General features: G+C 39.1%; 1 protein-coding gene across 3 annotated transcripts in view; it reads left to right on the forward strand.

Moving 5' to 3' along the window:
- Nucleotides 1–18263, forward strand: part of ARHGAP10 (Rho GTPase activating protein 10) — a 358414-nt gene that overhangs the window by 21579 nt on the left and 318572 nt on the right. For all 3 annotated transcript variants that reach the window (XM_072773557.1, XM_072773558.1, XM_072773559.1), the window contains exons 2-3: nt 8942–9065; nt 12116–12178. The gene's annotated coding sequence lies outside the window, so the exon portion shown is untranslated. The remainder of the gene's footprint in view (nt 1–8941; nt 9066–12115; nt 12179–18263) is intronic.

Genomic DNA, 18263 nt, shown 5'->3' on the forward strand with positions numbered 1-18263 from the left:
GCAATATTAAATACTTTTATAGTGTCACACAACCATCACTTCCATCTAACCCCATGATTCTTTTCATCTTATAAAACTGAAACTCTATGCACATTGTCTAGTAACTCCTCATTCCATCTTCTCCCCCTAGCTGCTGGCAACCACCATTCTACTTTGTTCTACTCTGCTGTTCTACTGTTTGTGTGTGCGTGTGTGTGTGTGTGACTGTCTTATTTTACTTAGTGTAATACCCTCCATGCTCATCCATGTGGTAGCATATGCCAGAATTTCCTTCCTGTTTAAGACTGAATAATATTCCACTGTATATATGTATCACATTTTGTTTATCCATTCATCTGTCATTAAACACAAGTTGCTTCCACATTTTGGCTGTTTTGAGTAATGCTACTATGAACATGGGTATGCAAATATCTGCTTGAGAACCTGTTTGCAATTATTTTGGGTATACACCTAGAAATGGAATTACTGGATCATATGATAATTCTAGTTTAATTTTTTGAGAAACCATCATACTGTTTTGCACAGTAGCTGTACTATTTTACATTTTTGCCAACAATGCCCACGGGTCCCAGTTTCTCTAAATCTTTACCAGCACTTGTTTTCTCTCTTTCTCTTTTTTTATAGTAGCTGTCTTACTAGGTAGGAGGTGATATCTCATTGTCGTTTTGATTTGCATTTCCCTAAGGATTAGTGATGTTGAGCATCTTTTGATATGCTTATGACCATTGGTATATCTTCTTTGAAGAAATGTCTGTTCAAGTTCTTTGCTAATTTTTTTAATTTTTATTTATTCATGAGAGACACAGAGAGTCAGAGACACAGGCAGAGGGAGAAGCAGGCTCCCCACGGGAAGCCTGAGGCAGGACTTGATCCCAGGATCCTGGATCATGACCTGAGCTGAAAGCAGATGATCAACCACTGAGCCACCCAGGCGTCCCTCTGCCAATTTTTGAGCCAAGTACTTTTGGGTTTTTGTTATTGAGTTTTAGGAGTTTTCTACATACTCTGGATATTAATTCCTTATCAAATATATAACTTGCAAATATTTCCTCCCATTCTGCGAGGTGCCTTTTTTGTTGAAAGTGTCTTTTGATGTGGAGTTTTTAATTTTGAATATAGTCCAATTTCTATTTTTTCACATTTGTTGCCTTTGCTTTTGGTGTCATATCCAAGAAATCATGTGAAATCCTATGTCATAAAGCTTTTCTCCTGTGTTTGTTATATCATTATAACAAACTCTCTTTACAACCTTCTTTAGTGAACTATGATAATCAAGCATTCATTCAATATTTGCACAAGTCACAAAATATTTCACTAATTATTAGTAGTTACCCTTAGTAGTGGCTTTATCACAGATGTTATGTCAATGATCATACAAAGGCACATTAGGCTTAAGAGCTTTTCCTAGAACAGTAATTCTCAACTTTTTGGCCTCTGGATCCCTTTACACTCCCCCAAATTATTGAGGGCACCAAAGGGCTTTTGTTATGTGGATCATAGCTATCTTATTTACCTTATTAGAAGTTAAAACGTGTTTTTAAAATGCTTGTTTGGGGGCAGCTCAGGTGGCTCAGTGGTTTAGTGCCACCTTCAGCCCAGGGCCTGATCCTGGGGACCTGGGATCGATTGCCACATTGGGCTCCCTGCATGGAGCTTGCTTCTCCCTCTGCCTGTGTCTTTGCCCCCCCACCCCTCTCTCTCTCTCTCTCTCTCTCTCTCTCTCTCTCTCTCTCTCGTTTGTTTGGGATGCCTGGGTGACTCAGCGGTTGGGCATCTGCCTTCAGCTCAGGGAGTGATCCTGGGGTCCTGGGATCAAGTCCCACATCAGGCTCTCTCTGTGGAGCCTACTTATCCCTCTGCCTATGTCTCTGCCATTCTCTCTCTGTGTCTTTCATGAATAAATAAATAAAATCTCTTAAAAAATAAAATAAAATGTTTATTTAAAACAACAGTGATACATTCATTACATATTACCATACATAACATTTTATTAAAAATATTATATTTTCCAAAACACAAAAATGTAGTGAGAAGAGGGGCATTGTTTTATATTTTCAAGTCTCTTTAATATCTAACTTAATAAAAGATAGCTGGATCCCCATATCTGTTTCCCATTCTATCAGTGCAATATGTTGTTTAAGCTGAAGTTTATAAAGAAAATCCAGCCTGACATAGATATGTTGTTGTAAAAGTGAAGAGCATTTTAATAACATTTTGGGATAATTGAGGATATTTTTCTTTGTTACAATACTCAACAGTAATAGTTTTTTTTAAGGATTTTATTTATTTATTTATTTACTTATTTGAGAGAGAGAGAGAGAGAGAGAGAGTGTGTCTAGGGGCAGGGGAGGAGCACAGGAAGAGGGAAAAGCAGACTCCATGCCAAGTGTGCTCCATGTGGAGCTTAATTCCAAGATCCTGAGATCATAACCTGAGCTGAAATCAAGAGTCAGATGCTTAACTGACTGAGCCACCCAGGTGCCCAATAAGTGATAGTTTCTTAAAAGCTAGTTACAATATGGTATATATTTAGTGGTTTATCTTACCCTTTAATAGATCTTTAACCCAGGCATGATTTTGTAACATTATGCTTTAGGCATTTGGAAAGTAGTTCATTGAGTTATGTAGATCTTCCTAATGTTGGCACATTTCATCACACTTTATTTAAAATATCATATTTGTTAACATACCACCAATCTCATCAGAAATTCTCTATGTTTTGGGAAGCTTGCAGTCTGACAATGGTGGCTACAAATTTCCCAAAATTCTAATTTTTGTCTGAAAGTTGAATTTTATCATTGGTAACAAATACTGTAAATTATTTTCTTAGAAGTTGCAGGCTTACTTTACATTTTCAGAAAAATGTCTGCCAAATTTTCAAGTCTAAAAAACCATAGTTTGTTTTTAACTTGTTCTTTCAATGCAAGATGAGGTTTCATTTTTAAAAGTGGCTAGTTCACGGGCACCTGAGTGGCTCATTCATTTAGGCGTCTTTCTTAGGCTCAGGTCATGATACCAGGGTCCTGGGATCAAGCCCTGCATCAGGCTCCCTGCTTGCTGAGGAACCTGCTTCTCCCTTTCCCTCTGCCACTCCCACTGCTTGTACACGCGCATGCTCTCTCTCTCAAACAAAAATTTTTTTAAAAAGTGGCTTCTTCAGCATACAATTCTTTTTTTTAAGATTTTATTTACTTATTCATGAGATACACACACACACAGAGAGAGAGAGAGAGGGAGAGAGAGAGAGAGGGAGAGACACAGGCAGAGGGAGAAGCAGGCTCCATGCAGGGAACCCAATGCAGGACTTGATCCTAAGGTCTTCAGGATCGTGCTCTGGGCTGAAAGCGGCGCTAAACTGCTGAGCCACCCAGGCTGACCTCAGCATACAATTCAAACAATCACATATGCTTTTCCTCAATACAACCATTATAGTTCTGTATGCAGAAGTGCTTTATGTATATTTCCTATTTTTGTCACACAAAACATTAAAAATATGTGTATTCAAGGGATGAAATTTAATATAAAAGTTAATTTTTACTGTTTCATTAAAGACTTTTTAAAAAAGATTTTATTTATTTATTCATGAGAGACACACAGAGAGAGAGAGAGAGAGGCAGAGACACAGGCAGAGGGAGAAGCAGGCTCCATGCAGGGAGCTGGATGTGGGACTCATCCCAGGTCTCCAGGATCACACCCTGGGCTGAAGGTGGCGCTAAACCACTGAGCCATCTGGGCTGCCCTCATCAAAGACTTCTTAAATAAAACTTTTTTTTTTTTCCTGCAAATGTGTGGTGGTGGAGGATATAGTAACTACTAGCAATTTGGTACAACGGCCTTGATTCATGCTAAAGCACTTACAATTTAGCCCATCATTGATTTTGTATGATCAGTGCAAATGTGAACATACTGGGAAAGTCAGATAAGGCTATAATATTATTAAGAGAATGTTTTTGACTTCCTGGACCCTCTGAGGTATTTTGGGTGGATCTGAGGACCACACTTTGAGAACTGATGATCTAGAATGTGAGCAGTATAAAAGCAGTGTTTCTTTTGTTTACTCTTATATTTTCAACACTGTTCTATCTAGAACAGTGCCTAGCACACAGTAGGTAATTAACAAATATTTCCTAAATGGATTAATAAAACAAAAATAAATGGGAAATGCTTTATAGAAAGCAGAATAATAATTTAGGATGTATTGCTAACATGTGCCACAAAATAGTATAAAAATCTAGTTTCATTATTACCATTTTCTTTCATAAAGAGCCCATTGACTACTAAATTATGAGCAAAAAGACTAAAGGATGTATGTGAAGGAAGAGGTGTGAAATGTACCAGAATCAGAATAAATGCAAATTTTTTCCCTCAGAAACCCAGAGCCTTCCGAGATCTTCTAGCCTAATTCCTTCATTTTTGCAATGAGAAAACATAGCAGCCTGGGAGGCTCAATGACTAGCCCAAAGTCTTAGAGTTAGCGACAGGACTAAAATACAGGACTTTTACTTTTTTTCTTATGTATAGAAATGCTGGCCAAAATAATAGCTTCTGGTGGAGTACCTTGCTCCTCCTCCAAACAGCTCAGGCTGGAGACAGGCAAAGACTGCCTGGGGAGTCAGGCTAACCCCAGGTAACTGTGAAGAGGAAAAGATTCAGGCTCTGAGAAGTAAGCCAGGGGAGCCTGATCCCTAAACGGAGGGCCTTGGAGCCATACTGGATAGTAACATGGGTTGGGCCAGAGACTGAAAAGGCCCCAACAGAGAAGAATGGCTTTGGTATTTTCCAGCAGGGAGCTATTGGCGTTTTCTATGAACTGTCCTGCACTTTTCAAGCTGTTTACCATCCCTGCCCTCCACCCACCAAATGCCAGTGAATTCCAACTCACTGTGACAACTGAAAATGCCCTGCTCATTTTCAAATGCCCACTAGAGGGCTTGTATCACCCCTGATTACCCTGACTATCATTTATCACATATGTACTAATAAACACTTCCAGATGGATATGATGGGACACAGTTTAGAGATGTTTCTCTTCCTCACAGGCTTTTTGGTTCTCCTCCCCCACCACCAGTCCTCCCCCCTACACCCACTGAATCAATAGCATTCATGCCTCCAGGACGAAGGTAAACAGCTAAGAACAAACAAGACAACTAAATTTCTGAATGGGGATTTTTGTTGTTGTTTAGTTTTCAAAGTGAGTGACTTTTATTTTTCTCTGACATTATACAATCAGTTTCTACAAAATTTTAAGATCTCCAGAGAAAATTGGAATGGAATTTTAAAATCAAAGCTGAAACAGTAGGCTTTTTATTATAACAGAGGTTTCTTAAAGGAGGAAACATAGGATTTTTTTTTTTTTTTTAAGTTTTAAATCAGTTTGAGGTTGGAGAACTCAGGGGAGATTGTTTACACCATAAGCCGATGAGTTAGGAGGTATGACGTTGTCCATGAGAAGAAAACAAAAGTTCAATCTGCTGGACGGAGCAGAGAATGTGAAGGTATGAGGCAGACGGTGCCTCAGAAAGGATCGTACCTCCCATTTGTTCTGAGTCAGCTGAGAGGACAGGAAATTTCCTAGAGGGAGACAGGAAGGACTTCAAAGCAGAGAGGATCTTCACCTTGCTTCCAGCAGGCCTCACCGAGAGGGCCCCTGCTCACCATCCAGCTGAGGCAGAGTGACCGAGGCACTCTATCCACCCTCCAGGATGCTGAGCATCCAACAGTTGTCTCCTGTTGGAGATACAGCACATGAGCAGCACATAAGTGGCAGGATGGGAGGGGCCTTGAGGCCAGGAAGGGGATGCAGACATGGGGTAGGGGAGAAAGGAGCTGACAACCAAAGACTAGAGGCCACTGCTTATCCTGGCAGATCCTGGTCCAGGTGACTCTGAGGTCAGTACAACAAACAAATTTCCAGAAAAGGAGAAAAGGAAGAGAGAGGGGCAAATTCCTGGACTGACCAAGTTTAAAAGTAAAAATTGCAAAGTTTATGGAAAAAGGTCAAGTTCTGGGCTCCTAAGTGAAAGAGGGCTTAGGAACTAAGTACAGTAATAAAGACTTCAAGATTGCAGGAAATTCATCCTTAATGCAATAGTGAATACTTACACCTTCTTTGCTTAAGCCCTTTAAATTTGCAGAAGGCACTTAGATGCCAAATATCAGCTATTTGTTTAGGGTTTGTTGTTTGTGTGGCTTTGATGACTTGGCAAACAAGTGCTCATTTTATTCTCTGTGATTGGAAATACCACTGAGGTAGCTCCTAACTATATAAAAGAGGCTGAAGATTGGTTAATTTTGTTGTTATCAATGGATGAGATATTTCAGCTGGAATCTGTCCTTTTTAAAAATCAGTGGAATATTTGCCCTCTTATACAAACTAGTTTTAAAATCAGCTGTCACTCAAAATAGACTTTAAAACAAAGACTAACAAGAGACAGAAAGGCATTACATAATGATAAAGGGATCAATTCAACACAAGTACAAGATACAGGGGCGCCTGGGTGTATCAGTGGGTTAAGCCTCTACCTAAATGTGTGATCTGAAGACATACAGCATCTAGAAGAAAACATATGTAGTAATCTCTTTGACATTAGCCTTAGCAACATTCTTCTAAAGATGTCTCTTTAGGCAAGGGAAACAAAAGCAAAAACAACAATAATAACAACAACAAACTATGGGGACTACACCAAAATAAAAAGCTTTAGCAGAGTAAGGAAACCATCAGAAAAATGAAAAGGTAACCTACTAAATGACAGAAGATACTCACAAATGAAATCTTTGATAAGGGGTTTATATACAAAGTATTTAAAGAACTTATATAGCTCAACACCAAAACAAAATAACCCCAAAATCAATCTAAAAAAATGGGCAAACGAGGGCACCTGAGCGGCTCAGTCTATTAAGTGACTGCCTTCAGCTCAGGTCATGATCTCAGAGTCCAGGGATCCAGCCTCGTGTTCAGCTCCCTGCTCAACAGAGTTTGTTTTCCTTTCTTCCTCCCCACCCCACCTTCCTCCCCTGCTTGTGCATACTCTCTCTCTCTCAAATAAATAAAATATTTTTTTAAATGGCAGAGGACCTGAATAGACTTTTCCCAAAGAAGACATATAGATGGTTACCAGGTACATAAAAAGATGCTCAATATCAGTAATCGTTAGGTAAATGCAGGGGAAAAAATGTGAGATATCACCTTACACCTGTCAGAATGGCTAGTATCAAAAAGAGAAAAAATAACAGTTTTGATGAGGATGTGGAAAAAAGAGAACTCTCATGCATTGTTGATGGGAATGTAAATACAGTGGTTTCACTGTAGAAAACAGTATGGAGGTTGCTTCATATAAAAAATAGAAATACCGGGCAGCCCCGGTGGCACAGCAGTTTAGCGCCGCCTGCAGCCCAGGGCGTCATCCTGGAGACCCTGGATCGAGTCCCACGTCAGGCTCTCTGCCTGGAGCCTGCTTCTCCCTCTGCCTGTGTCTCTGCCTCTCTCTCTCTCTCTCTCTCTCTCTCTGTGTGTCTCTATGAATAAATAAATAAAATCTTTAAAAAAATAGAAATACCATATGATCCAGTAATTCCACTACTGGCCACCTATCCAAAGAAACAAACACTAATTTGAGAAGATATATACATCCTTATGTTTATTGCAGCATTATTTACAATGGCCAAGATATGGAAGCAACCCAAGTGTCCAACAGTAGTTGAATGGATAAAGAAGAGGTGGTATATACACGCAATGGAATATTACTCAGTCATTAAAAAAAAAGAGTGAAATCTTGGGGCACCTGGGTGGTGTAGTTAGTTGAGCATCTGACTCTTGGTTTCAGGTCAGATCGTGATCTCAGGGTTATGAGATCAAGCCCTAAATCAGGCTCTGACTCAGCGTGGAGTCCCCTTGAGTTTCTCTGCCTCTCTCCCTCACAAGTGCATGTGCTCTCTCTCAAATAAATCTAAAAAAAGAGTGAAATCTTCCCATTCACAACAACATGAATGGGTCTAGAGGGTATGATGTTAAGTAAAGTAAATCAGTTAGAGAAAGACAAATACCACAAGATTTCATTATATGTGGAATCTAAAACACAAAACAAATGAATAAGCAAAGCAGAAAAGACCCATAAATGCAGAGATAAATTGGTTATTGCCAGAGGCGAGAAGGGTAGGAGGATAGGCAAAATCCTAGGTGAGGGGGATTTGGCAAAATCCTAGGTGAAGGGGATTTGGAAGTACAGGTTTCCAGTTATGGAGTAAATAAGTCACGGGAATGAAAAGTACAGCATAGAGAATATAGTCTCAATGGTATTGTAATAGTACTGTATGGTGACAGAGGGTAGTTGCCCTCGTAAGCATAGCAAATAGGGTTGTAGAATCAATATGTTGTACACCTGAAACTTATGTAATACTATATGTCAACAATACTTCAATAAAAAATAGAATTTAAAAATAAGAAAAATAAATATTAACTATCACTAAGAAAACAAGGTTTCACACCTTGTAGAGGTTTTTACATTTAGATGTCATTAACATTCAGATGTTAAATTTGGTATACATATCCAGTGTACAGACTCAGCTTGCCTGTGGAGATGACCAAAATGGGCATTTTTTAAAAAATTATTTATTTATTTATTTATTTATTTATTTATTTATTTATTTATTTATGATAGTCACAGAGAGAGAGAGAGAAGCAGAGACATAGGCAGAGGGAGAAGCAGGCTCCATGCACCAGGAGCCCGATGTGGGATTCGATCCCGGGTCTCCAGGATCGCGCCCTAGGCCAAAGGTAGGCGCCAAACCAGTGCACCACCCAGGGATCCCCAAAATGGGCATTTTTATCTTACTGCATGCACTCATTCCAAGTAAACCTCAAGTTGATTTCCTTGTTTTGATACTGGTAAGAAGCTTATGTTTTACATTAGTAAATTTTGCCTTTCTCTCTTTCTCTCTCCAGAAAAGAAGAGAATTTCAGCTTGTTCTCAAAGAATACCAAAATAGTCTAAGAAAGAAAAAAAAAGTCTTAAGCTCTCATAAGCACATAATCAGATCTTACCATCTTTCATGGGGCCTATTGTTTGGTAAGTTGTATTTTATGTTCCAAAAGAGCAAAGTGGCAGTATTCTAATACACTTCAAGTTTTGCAACAAAGTCCTGTAAAATTTCATGTTCTCATCATTAAATACGTGTTTTTTTTAAGTGCAGCCTTATGTCTAAGTGATAAAACAAAGAAATGTGCTGAAGTTAGTCTATTTTATTACATACCTGACACCTTTTGTGGTTGAATTTGATTACTTGATTCATGAAAAAAATTTGCAAGCTTGGCTTTCTGGTCATTTTTGATAGCCTGTGGTTCATTCTGTTGCTTAGGAGCTTTGCATTCTGCTTTTTATTTGTTGATTTGTTTTACTTTTCAATGAAAAGAAGTTGGTATCTCTAATGCTATCTATGCTTTAGTTAAGCAAAGAATCAAGAGAACATTTCTTAGTCTTCTTAATCATATTAATGTTCTCTCTGGTGAAGATGACTGAGGCCTGAATGGAGAGAGAGTTGTGAATTTAGAATTTCTTTTCCTCTTTTGATCACTCCGTTCTGTAAGTAACATATGAAACATAAAAACAAAATTCTGAGAACTAACTTCTAAAGCTCAACCTTTAGAAACCAAGAAAAAACATGACTTAAAAACTGAATATTAGTCACTGAGCATGCCAAGCAACGTATTTCTTACTCTTGTAACTACTTTTTCAAACAGGTTAAAAACTGATAAGGAGCTCTTGGGAAACTCTCATCAGTCATTGCAAAAAATAGGTTAACCCATACTAATCTGGCAAAGACTTAAAAGGCCTAAATTCCTAAAAGCATTAGGGGATATATATATATTTTTCTATTTGCTAGTATTCTGAGTAAGAGTCTTTTTTGTTACAACAAATTCAGAGTTAAAATATCTTTTTATTCATGTGATATGTTCTGTGAGCATATTTGCAGCCTATAAAAGAGAAGGTTACTTAAGCTGACACTGCAGAACATTGCAGGAAGTGTTGATTAGAATTTGCACATTTGTTCTGAGTTTGTGAATTCCAAACAGGTTTGCTAAGAGAGAAGCAGTGGCTTTTTCACAACTGCTCAGCTCTAGATTATGGCTACCTTTGTGTGTTTCCTATGTAGTGAGAGCTGAAATATTTCACATAAGCTTTTTCTGCATAGGCTTTATCCATCATGTCTCAAAAATCTTAGTAGTTATACATTCCAGTTATACTTTAATGAATCAGCATGACTAATCTGTTCAAAGGTGCTTTTCTTTTCAGCTGACAACACATTCTAGAAAAAAATATTGAGGGGGTGCCTGGATGGCTCAGTCAGTTGTGCACGGGCTCTTGGTTCCGGCTCAGGTCATGATCTCAGGGTCATGATTTCAGGAGTGAGATCAAGTCCCAGGCCTGGGTCCACACTCAGTGGGGATTCCGAAGATTCTCTTCTTTTTGCCCCTGCTCACACATGCTTTCTCTCCTTCTCTCTCTCCAAATAAACAAATCTTTTTAAAAAAAAAAAAAAAAAGAAAAAGAATATTGAGGAGAGACTGAAAGAGGAAGACAGTTTATTTTAAAAAAGGAGATGGGGGGAGAAAAAAAGGAGATAGGGGATCCCTGGGTGGCTCAGTGGTTTAGCGCCTGCCTTCGGCCCAGGGCCTGATCCTGGAGTCCCAGGATTGAGTCCCACATCAGGCTCCCTGCTTCTCCCTCTGCCTGTGTTTCTGCTTCTGTCTCTGTGTCTCTTATTAATAAATAAATAAAATCTTTTTAAAAAATAAAATAAAATAATTAAAAAGGAGATAAAGAGCGCCATTTATAGGGTTCAGTGTTTCTTAAAGACCTTGAGTTTATTTGCTTTCATGAGTCTCTTCCTTAAGAACTGTGTATTCTTGGGCAGCCCCGGCGGCTTAGTGATTTAGTGTCGCCTTCAGCCCAGAGCATGATCCTGGAGACCCAGGATCGAGTCCCACATCAGGCTCCCTGCATGGGGCCTGCTTCTCCCTCTGTGTGTGTGTGTGTGTGTGTGTGTGTGTGTGTGTCTAATTTAAAAAAAAAAGAACTGTGTATTCTTTAGTTATATTTAAGGATGGGAGAGGCAAGTTAATAAAGGGAAATTGTCATCACTCCTACCAACTCACTCTATACCATATTCAGAATATCTCAGTGGGATGGTTTCTAAGGCTATACCTCACCTTTAACAGAAATATGCATAAGACAGGGAAAGACAAAAATCACTATGGTGGCTTAATCATTACAGAAGGCTTCCAGAAATAATATTTCAAATTGTCCCCTTGGTACCCTTGAGATTTTACATCTTGGGACAAGGTTGCAGATGACCCTTCCTTGAGAGAAGGGTCACTGTGAAAGGGGAGGTGGGTAGGAGAACTTGCAAAATGTTTTTTTGGATAGACCAGTTTTAGGAAAAAGGACAAATGAAAGTTGAGGATCTGGAAATAAAATTTCCCGTGACAACAGTGCTCTTTGGAAAGTATTCACATACTTGTGAGTGTTTCTATAACTCAGATTAAAGACTATTATCTTTTTTTTTTTTTTTTTTAGATTTTATTTATTTGAGAGTGAGAGAGAGCACGAGCAGGGGAGGGGCAGAGAGAGAAGGAGAAGCAGGCACCTCTCTGAGCAGGGAGCCTGATGTGGGACTCTATCCCAGGACCCTAGGATCATGACCTGAGCCGATGGCTGATGCTTAACCAATTAAACCACCCAGGCACCTAAAGACTACTGTCCTAAATAATCCCAGTAGGGAAGAAAAAGGTATTTTAAAACACCAAGAGTGACTGCAGAGGCACTCCCTTACAGAGCCCAAAATATGAAATGATGGATAGATGTGTACATTTACATAAATACTAGAGAGCAGCATGACCCTTGAATAATAAAACTGGGAAAAGCAGAATCCATGATGAACTTAGAGATGTGAAAAATACTTTTAAAAAGAGGAGGGTGGGTGATGATGGAGGGCCCTTGTAAGGTCATGTTCATAGCAAGAACAAAACCATAAAGACTGAGGAAAGATGATGTAATGTTAAAAGATAATAGAGAAAGCAGAACTAACCAATGTCTCTTTTTCTCCATTCTTCTCTCAGTAATTATCTTCATATGAAAAGGGTAAAAAAGTAATGGTAGGAGGGACCATAAATGCAACAAAGGTAAGAAACAGTTAAGTTAATTGAATTATTTTAATGAGTTTGTTTTTATGCCCAGATAAATTGTGTCCTGAGATATTTAGAGAACTTGTAGTTGTAATCATGTAACCACATTTAACAATATTAGAAAATAATTTTAGAAATAGAAAGTCAGCATAGATTCACTAAGAATCAATGCTGTCAGGGACGCCTGGGTGGCTTAGTGGTTGTGCATCTGCCTTTGGCTGAGGACGTGATTCCAGAGTCCCAGGATTCAGTCTCACTTTGGGCTTCTCCTTCTGCCTGTGTCTCTGCCTCTCTCTCTCTCTGTGTCTCTCACGAATAAATAAATTGTAAAAAAAAAATCAATACTGTCAAACTAATCTTACATCTAAGAACTTATTACTCAACTTAAGACCTAGTCTTTGTATCTTTTTCATTTAACATTATATTAGAGCATTTCTTTAAAATTTCTGGGATCCCTGGGTGGCGCAGCGGTTTGGCGCCTGCCTTTGGCCCAGGGCGCGATCCTGGAGACCCCGGATCGAATCCCACGTCAGGCTCCCGGTGCATGGAGCCTGCTTCTCCCTCTGCCTGTGTCTCTGCCTCTCTCTCTCTCTCTCTCACTGTGTGCCTATCATAAATAAATAAAAAAAAAAAAAAAAAAAAATTAAAAAAAAAAAAAATAAAAAAAAAATAAAATTTCTTATTAAATATTCTTCTATACTATAATTTTAGATAGCTACATACGTAGCTCAATTGTTTGAATATATCCTAAATTGCTTAACCAGCCCACCATGGTCAAGTTTTGACTATTTCACATTTTTGGCTTTTAAAACCCATGCTAGAATTAAGATCATTTAACATAAAGCTTTATAAATTACTATTTTTAAATTTTTAGGTAAAATTCCCAGAAGGGAAATAAATGAATCAATGGTATCATATTTCTTTTTTTTATATAAAATGGCATTATATTTCAAAGGCCATTTAATAAGTATCACCAAAATTGCTTCCAGAAAGAAGTACCTATTTATATTATCAACAACAATATATGAATAACTATTTTTCCAACCCTTATAATTACTGGGAGATTTTGGTAGAAAAACTTCATATTGGTGATTTTTTTTTATTGTGGTAAAATATACACACCATATAATTTACTATCTTAATCACTTTTTAAAAAAGATTTTATTTATTTATTCATGATAGACATAGAGAGAAAGAGAGAGAAAGAGGCAGAGACACAGGCACAGGGAGAAGCAGGCTCCATCCCTGGAGCCTGACGTGGGACTTAATCCCGGGACTCCAGGATCACGTCCTGGGCCAAAGGCAGGTGCTAAACCTCTGAGCCACCCAGGGATCCCCCCTTAATCACTTTTAAGTATATAATTCAGTAGCATTGAGTATATTCATAATATACAACCGATACCACTACTTCCGGAACTCTTTCATCATCCCAGACAGAAACTCAGTATCCATTAAACAAAGAAAAATTTAAAAGTAATATTAAAAAATATTGCCATTATCTTGCTCTGTTATTCAATCCCATCAGCAATACTCTTCCCCCTTCCTAATATCTTAGAATTCTTCTGTATTAGAATAGGACAGGCTGTACCATGGTAGCAAATCCAAAATCCTGTGGCTTACACAACAAGAATTTATTCTTCACTCAAGTTACATATTTGATGCCAGTCAGCAAGTATACCTGCTTCTCAGTCTTTCAGAGGTTCAGGCTAATGGAGACCCAATCATGTAATTGCTTAATAGTTTGCATGATTGCTGAGGCAGGGCAAGAAAGTGTGAGCTTTGAGGCAGCAGTCAAATGCTTAATGGCACATGCCACTTAATAAGAACTTGGTTACGACTAATAACACAGTGGAGGGTGACAATACATTCCTCCCATGCTACCTAAAAGAAAATTAGGTATGGGTGACCACTAGAAGTTCTACATCTTTCTTTGTACCCTTATTGATATATTTAAATTTTTGCACTTATTATCCCATAAGTGAAGCCCACACATTGATGTTTCATCTTATGTAATGCCATAAGAAATCCTAGAATAAGTAGGGACTCCTGGGTACCTCAGCGGTTGAGCATCTGCCTTTGGCTCAGGGTGTGATCCCAGAGTCCTGGGACTGAGTTCCACACATGGCTTCCTGCAGGGAGCCTGCTTCTCCCTCTGCCTGTGTCTCTGCCTCTCTCTCTGTGTCTCTCATGAATAAATAAATAAAATCTTTTAAAAATATCCTAGAATAAGTGAAACAATTAATTTAGAAGAATAGTAATTTGGTCTAAGGGAAAAGTCCATGTCATGGAGTAATATTTAAATGCTCTGCTATGGCTAACATATTAAATTACCATCTTTGGGCCCAGGTTTCTTCATAAATTCTAACTTTTGAAGTAGATGCTAAACTTTTTAGTGGCATTGGGCCCTCTGGTTTTCATGTGGTTAGGCATGTCACTGTGCATACCCCTTGGAAGATAAGAAATACTGACAAACATTTGACAAGTTCATTAGCAACGTTTTTGAGAAATGGGAAATCAGAATTTAATGTTTCACTAGACATGCACTCTTTTAGCTCATTTCTGCCAATTTTTTTTTATACAAAAAAATAGTTAGCAAACAGTAGAGTATTAGGTTATGTAACTATAGCCATAGAGTTCAGACCACTGTCTATATGCTCTAGGGCAGCTCTAGTAAATCCTCATTTCCTTATTTATTTATTTATTTAAAGATTTTATTTGTTCATTCATGAGAGACACAGAGAGAGGCAGAGACACAAGCAGAGGGAGAAGCAGGCTCCACAAAGGGAGCCCAGTGTGGGATCTGCAGGGCTTGATCCTGGGACTCTAGAATAATGCCCAGGCCGAAGGCAGATGCCAAACCACTGAACCATCCAGGAATCTCCCCTCATTTCCTTTTATATATTATATTTAACCTGAAGTTTTCATGCATCATGTTGACCCTGATGACCTGGCAACTTCATTTATCTTGTAGGTTCCCGCATTGGTCATTCTAAAATTGGCTGATACATCAAACAGCAAGAGTAGCAGTGTAAACTACTCTGATGGCCACTGGAAAGAGTAACTGTCCCTACCTGATCATATCCCAGGGAGCTTCATTGTCCTGATAAGTGCCCTTCTTGAAAGTGTGTTGGTTACATTGCTTCTGCAAAGGTCAAAGAGAGATAGGTTATCCTTGGTCACCTTTCAGATTTTCTACTTGTCAAAGTAAGAACTCTGTTCACTGTACGTGTGTCTCATGCACTTCTAGGTGAGACTATGGCAGGAGATCACATGCAGGGTAGATCCAGGAACTCATGTTGGCTTAATTTGAAAAAAATCTTTTCAGTTGTTAGGGTGCCTGAGTGGCTCATTTGGTTGAGCATCTGACTCTTGACTTCAGTTCAGGTCTTGATCTAGGGTTGTGTGAGTTCAAGCCCTCCACTGGGTTCTGCGCTGGGTGTGGAGCCTACAAAAACAAACAAACAAAAACTTTTGAATGCAATTATTTATCGTAAAATTCTATTTAAAAAGTGACACATCCAGGAGAAAATTGTGAAAGGACAACAGCTTGCATGCCAGCCTTGGAACAAGAAGCTGGATAGCCTGCCAGGCAGCAGGTCTCTTTTGACACTCTTGGCTGGAACAGATGAACTCTGTTTCTTCTGTCAGTGCTTTGCTATCCTTTAGAGTCAAAGTCCTGGGAAAAAGAGTCTGGTTAGCTGAGCTTAGGGCATGTGCCCTGCCCTTGGCAGTGGCAGATCTGAGAGGAAGGATTAGCAGAAGGAATCTCCAGGGATCTCTTTGGATTCCCTAGTGTGAGGCAGGCACATGAATTTTACCAAGACTTTGTGCTATGTGGGAAAATAATTACCCAGGTGAAAATCAGGGTGCTTTTGGGAAGTGGGAATGAAGGCCAAGCATCCAAAAATGCCATTATCTACCACTAAGAGCAAAAAAAGTGATCATGGGATGCCTGAGTGGCTCAGTGGTTGAGCATCTGACTTTGGCTCAGGGCGTGATCCCAGGGTCCAGGATCGAGTCCCACATCAGGCTCCCTGGAAGGAGCCCACTTCTCCCTCTGCTGTGTCTCTGCCTCCCTCTCTGTGTCTCTCATGAATAAATAAATAAATAAAGTATTTTAAAAAGTGATCATTTTAATGGCATTAAAACCCATGTACTCATGAATCTGTTGAGTTGATATGTACTGATTTATTTTACGATTTTCCAGTTGTTAGATTGCTTCCTTTTGTTTTCTATCCTTCAATAAATAGTCCTAAGCACATACATTAAAAACAAATATTTTCTTAGGACAAATTACCAGGTCTGGAATTATTGGGTCAAAAGATAACACATGAGTATTTAAATTTTTTCATTTTCTATTTTACTGAAGTGCTGATGGACTCAGAAAGTGTAGCTCTGATCATTGTAGATTGGCTTTCCAGTGACTGGATAATTGCCCAGTTGAGGTTCACCCTGTGAAACTTCTCTCTGGGTAGTAGCAGGGGCATTTGCAGTCCTGGGAAAAATACATTCTTTAGAGATCTCCTTTTTCCTTCTACTAACACTTTTAAAAAAATATTCATTGCTATCTGGATCAAATGAAGTACAAGGTCTCTACTTTGGTCAATTGATTCACATGTTATAGAAAGGAGGGCAGTGTTTGTCTGAGAGATCTGTGGGCAGTGGGGAGTGCCTACTGATATACGTCAGCATATAAAACATAATTATATATATTATAATTATAATGTTATTATATAATATATAATATACCTAGCTCCCTCTTCTCCATGCCAAGTCTCTCCGAATCTAGGGGCAGGAAAAGCAGTGGATTTCGCTGACAGGGCATTCTACCCAAGGAAGGTACTGGTTTTGTGTCTTGACCCACATCTTTTTGAGCCAGGTTCTTCTAACTCCAAAGCTAGAAGAGTCCTAGATTTCTTCAGAAGATTTTAACTTATATGTAAGGGAATTGGAAAAATCCCTCCTATAGCCCCCCTGCCATATTCATTTCCCATTTCTCCACCCTGACTTTCCTGGGGATGTCCACTTTTTAGCCAGGCTCCCAGGGTGCCTGGACCAGGCAGCAATGTGTTTTGTTTATAATTCTCCCTATGCCACTTATTCTCCATGGCTAGTGTACACCAGATTGTAGAGGCCTGGAGACTAGGAATGGTCTCACCTTGGTATTTCTTGCAGCACTTTCCACAGTGTCTTGCTCATTCCAGGTACTTAATATTTGCTCTTTTTTTTTTTTTTAGATTTTATTTATTTATATGAGAGAGAGAGAGAGAGCAAGTCAGCATGGGAGGGGCAGAGCGAGAGCAAGAGTGAGAGGGAGAGAGAGAGCGAGAGGGAGAGGGAGAGGGAGAAACAGATTCCCCGCTGAGGAGGGAGCCCAACACAAGGCAGGATCCCAGGACCCTGAGATCATGACCTGAGCCTAAGTCAGATGCTTTAAGTGAATGAGCCACCCAGGCATCCCAATATTTGTTGTCTTAAGTGGAATAGTTCTGGTACTTTCTTGAGGTCTAAATTCTTCCAAGTTGTGTCTCAAGGTGCTAGAAAACGTGAACATCCCCTAAAAACAATCAGGAAATCCTAGAGGGTTTCTGAACCCCATGCTGAGTGTTCTGGAAGAAAAGAGCTAAGCCTGGTGCAGTTGCAGATGGATGGGTACTTATTCCCTTTTCAGGGGTCAGCCCATGATGCTTGAGCCAGACAGCCTTTTTCAGTTTCTTTCTCTTTCTTCTCTTTCTTCTCTTTCTTTTCTTTTCTTTCTTTCTTTCTTTCTTTCTTTCTTTCTTTCTTTCTTTCTTTCTTTCTTTCTTTCTTTCTTTCTTTCCTTCTTTCTTTCTTTCTTTCTTTCTTTCTTTCTTTCTTTCTTTCTTTCTTTCTTTCTTTCTTTCTTTCTTTCTTCTTCTTCTTCTTCTTCTTCTTCTTCTTCTTCTTCTTTCTTTCTTTCTTTCTCTCTCTCTCTCTCTTTCTTTCTCTTTCTTTCTTTAAAGATTTTATTTATTGGGGCACCTGGATGGCTCAGTGGATGAGTGTCTGCCTTTGGCTTGGGTTGTGATCCCAGGATCCTGGGATTGAGTTCTGCATGGAG

Source organism: Canis lupus, chromosome 13 (assembly GCF_048164855.1).
Source record: "Canis lupus baileyi chromosome 13, mCanLup2.hap1, whole genome shotgun sequence".
NCBI classification, from domain to species: Eukaryota; Metazoa; Chordata; class Mammalia; order Carnivora; family Canidae; genus Canis; species Canis lupus.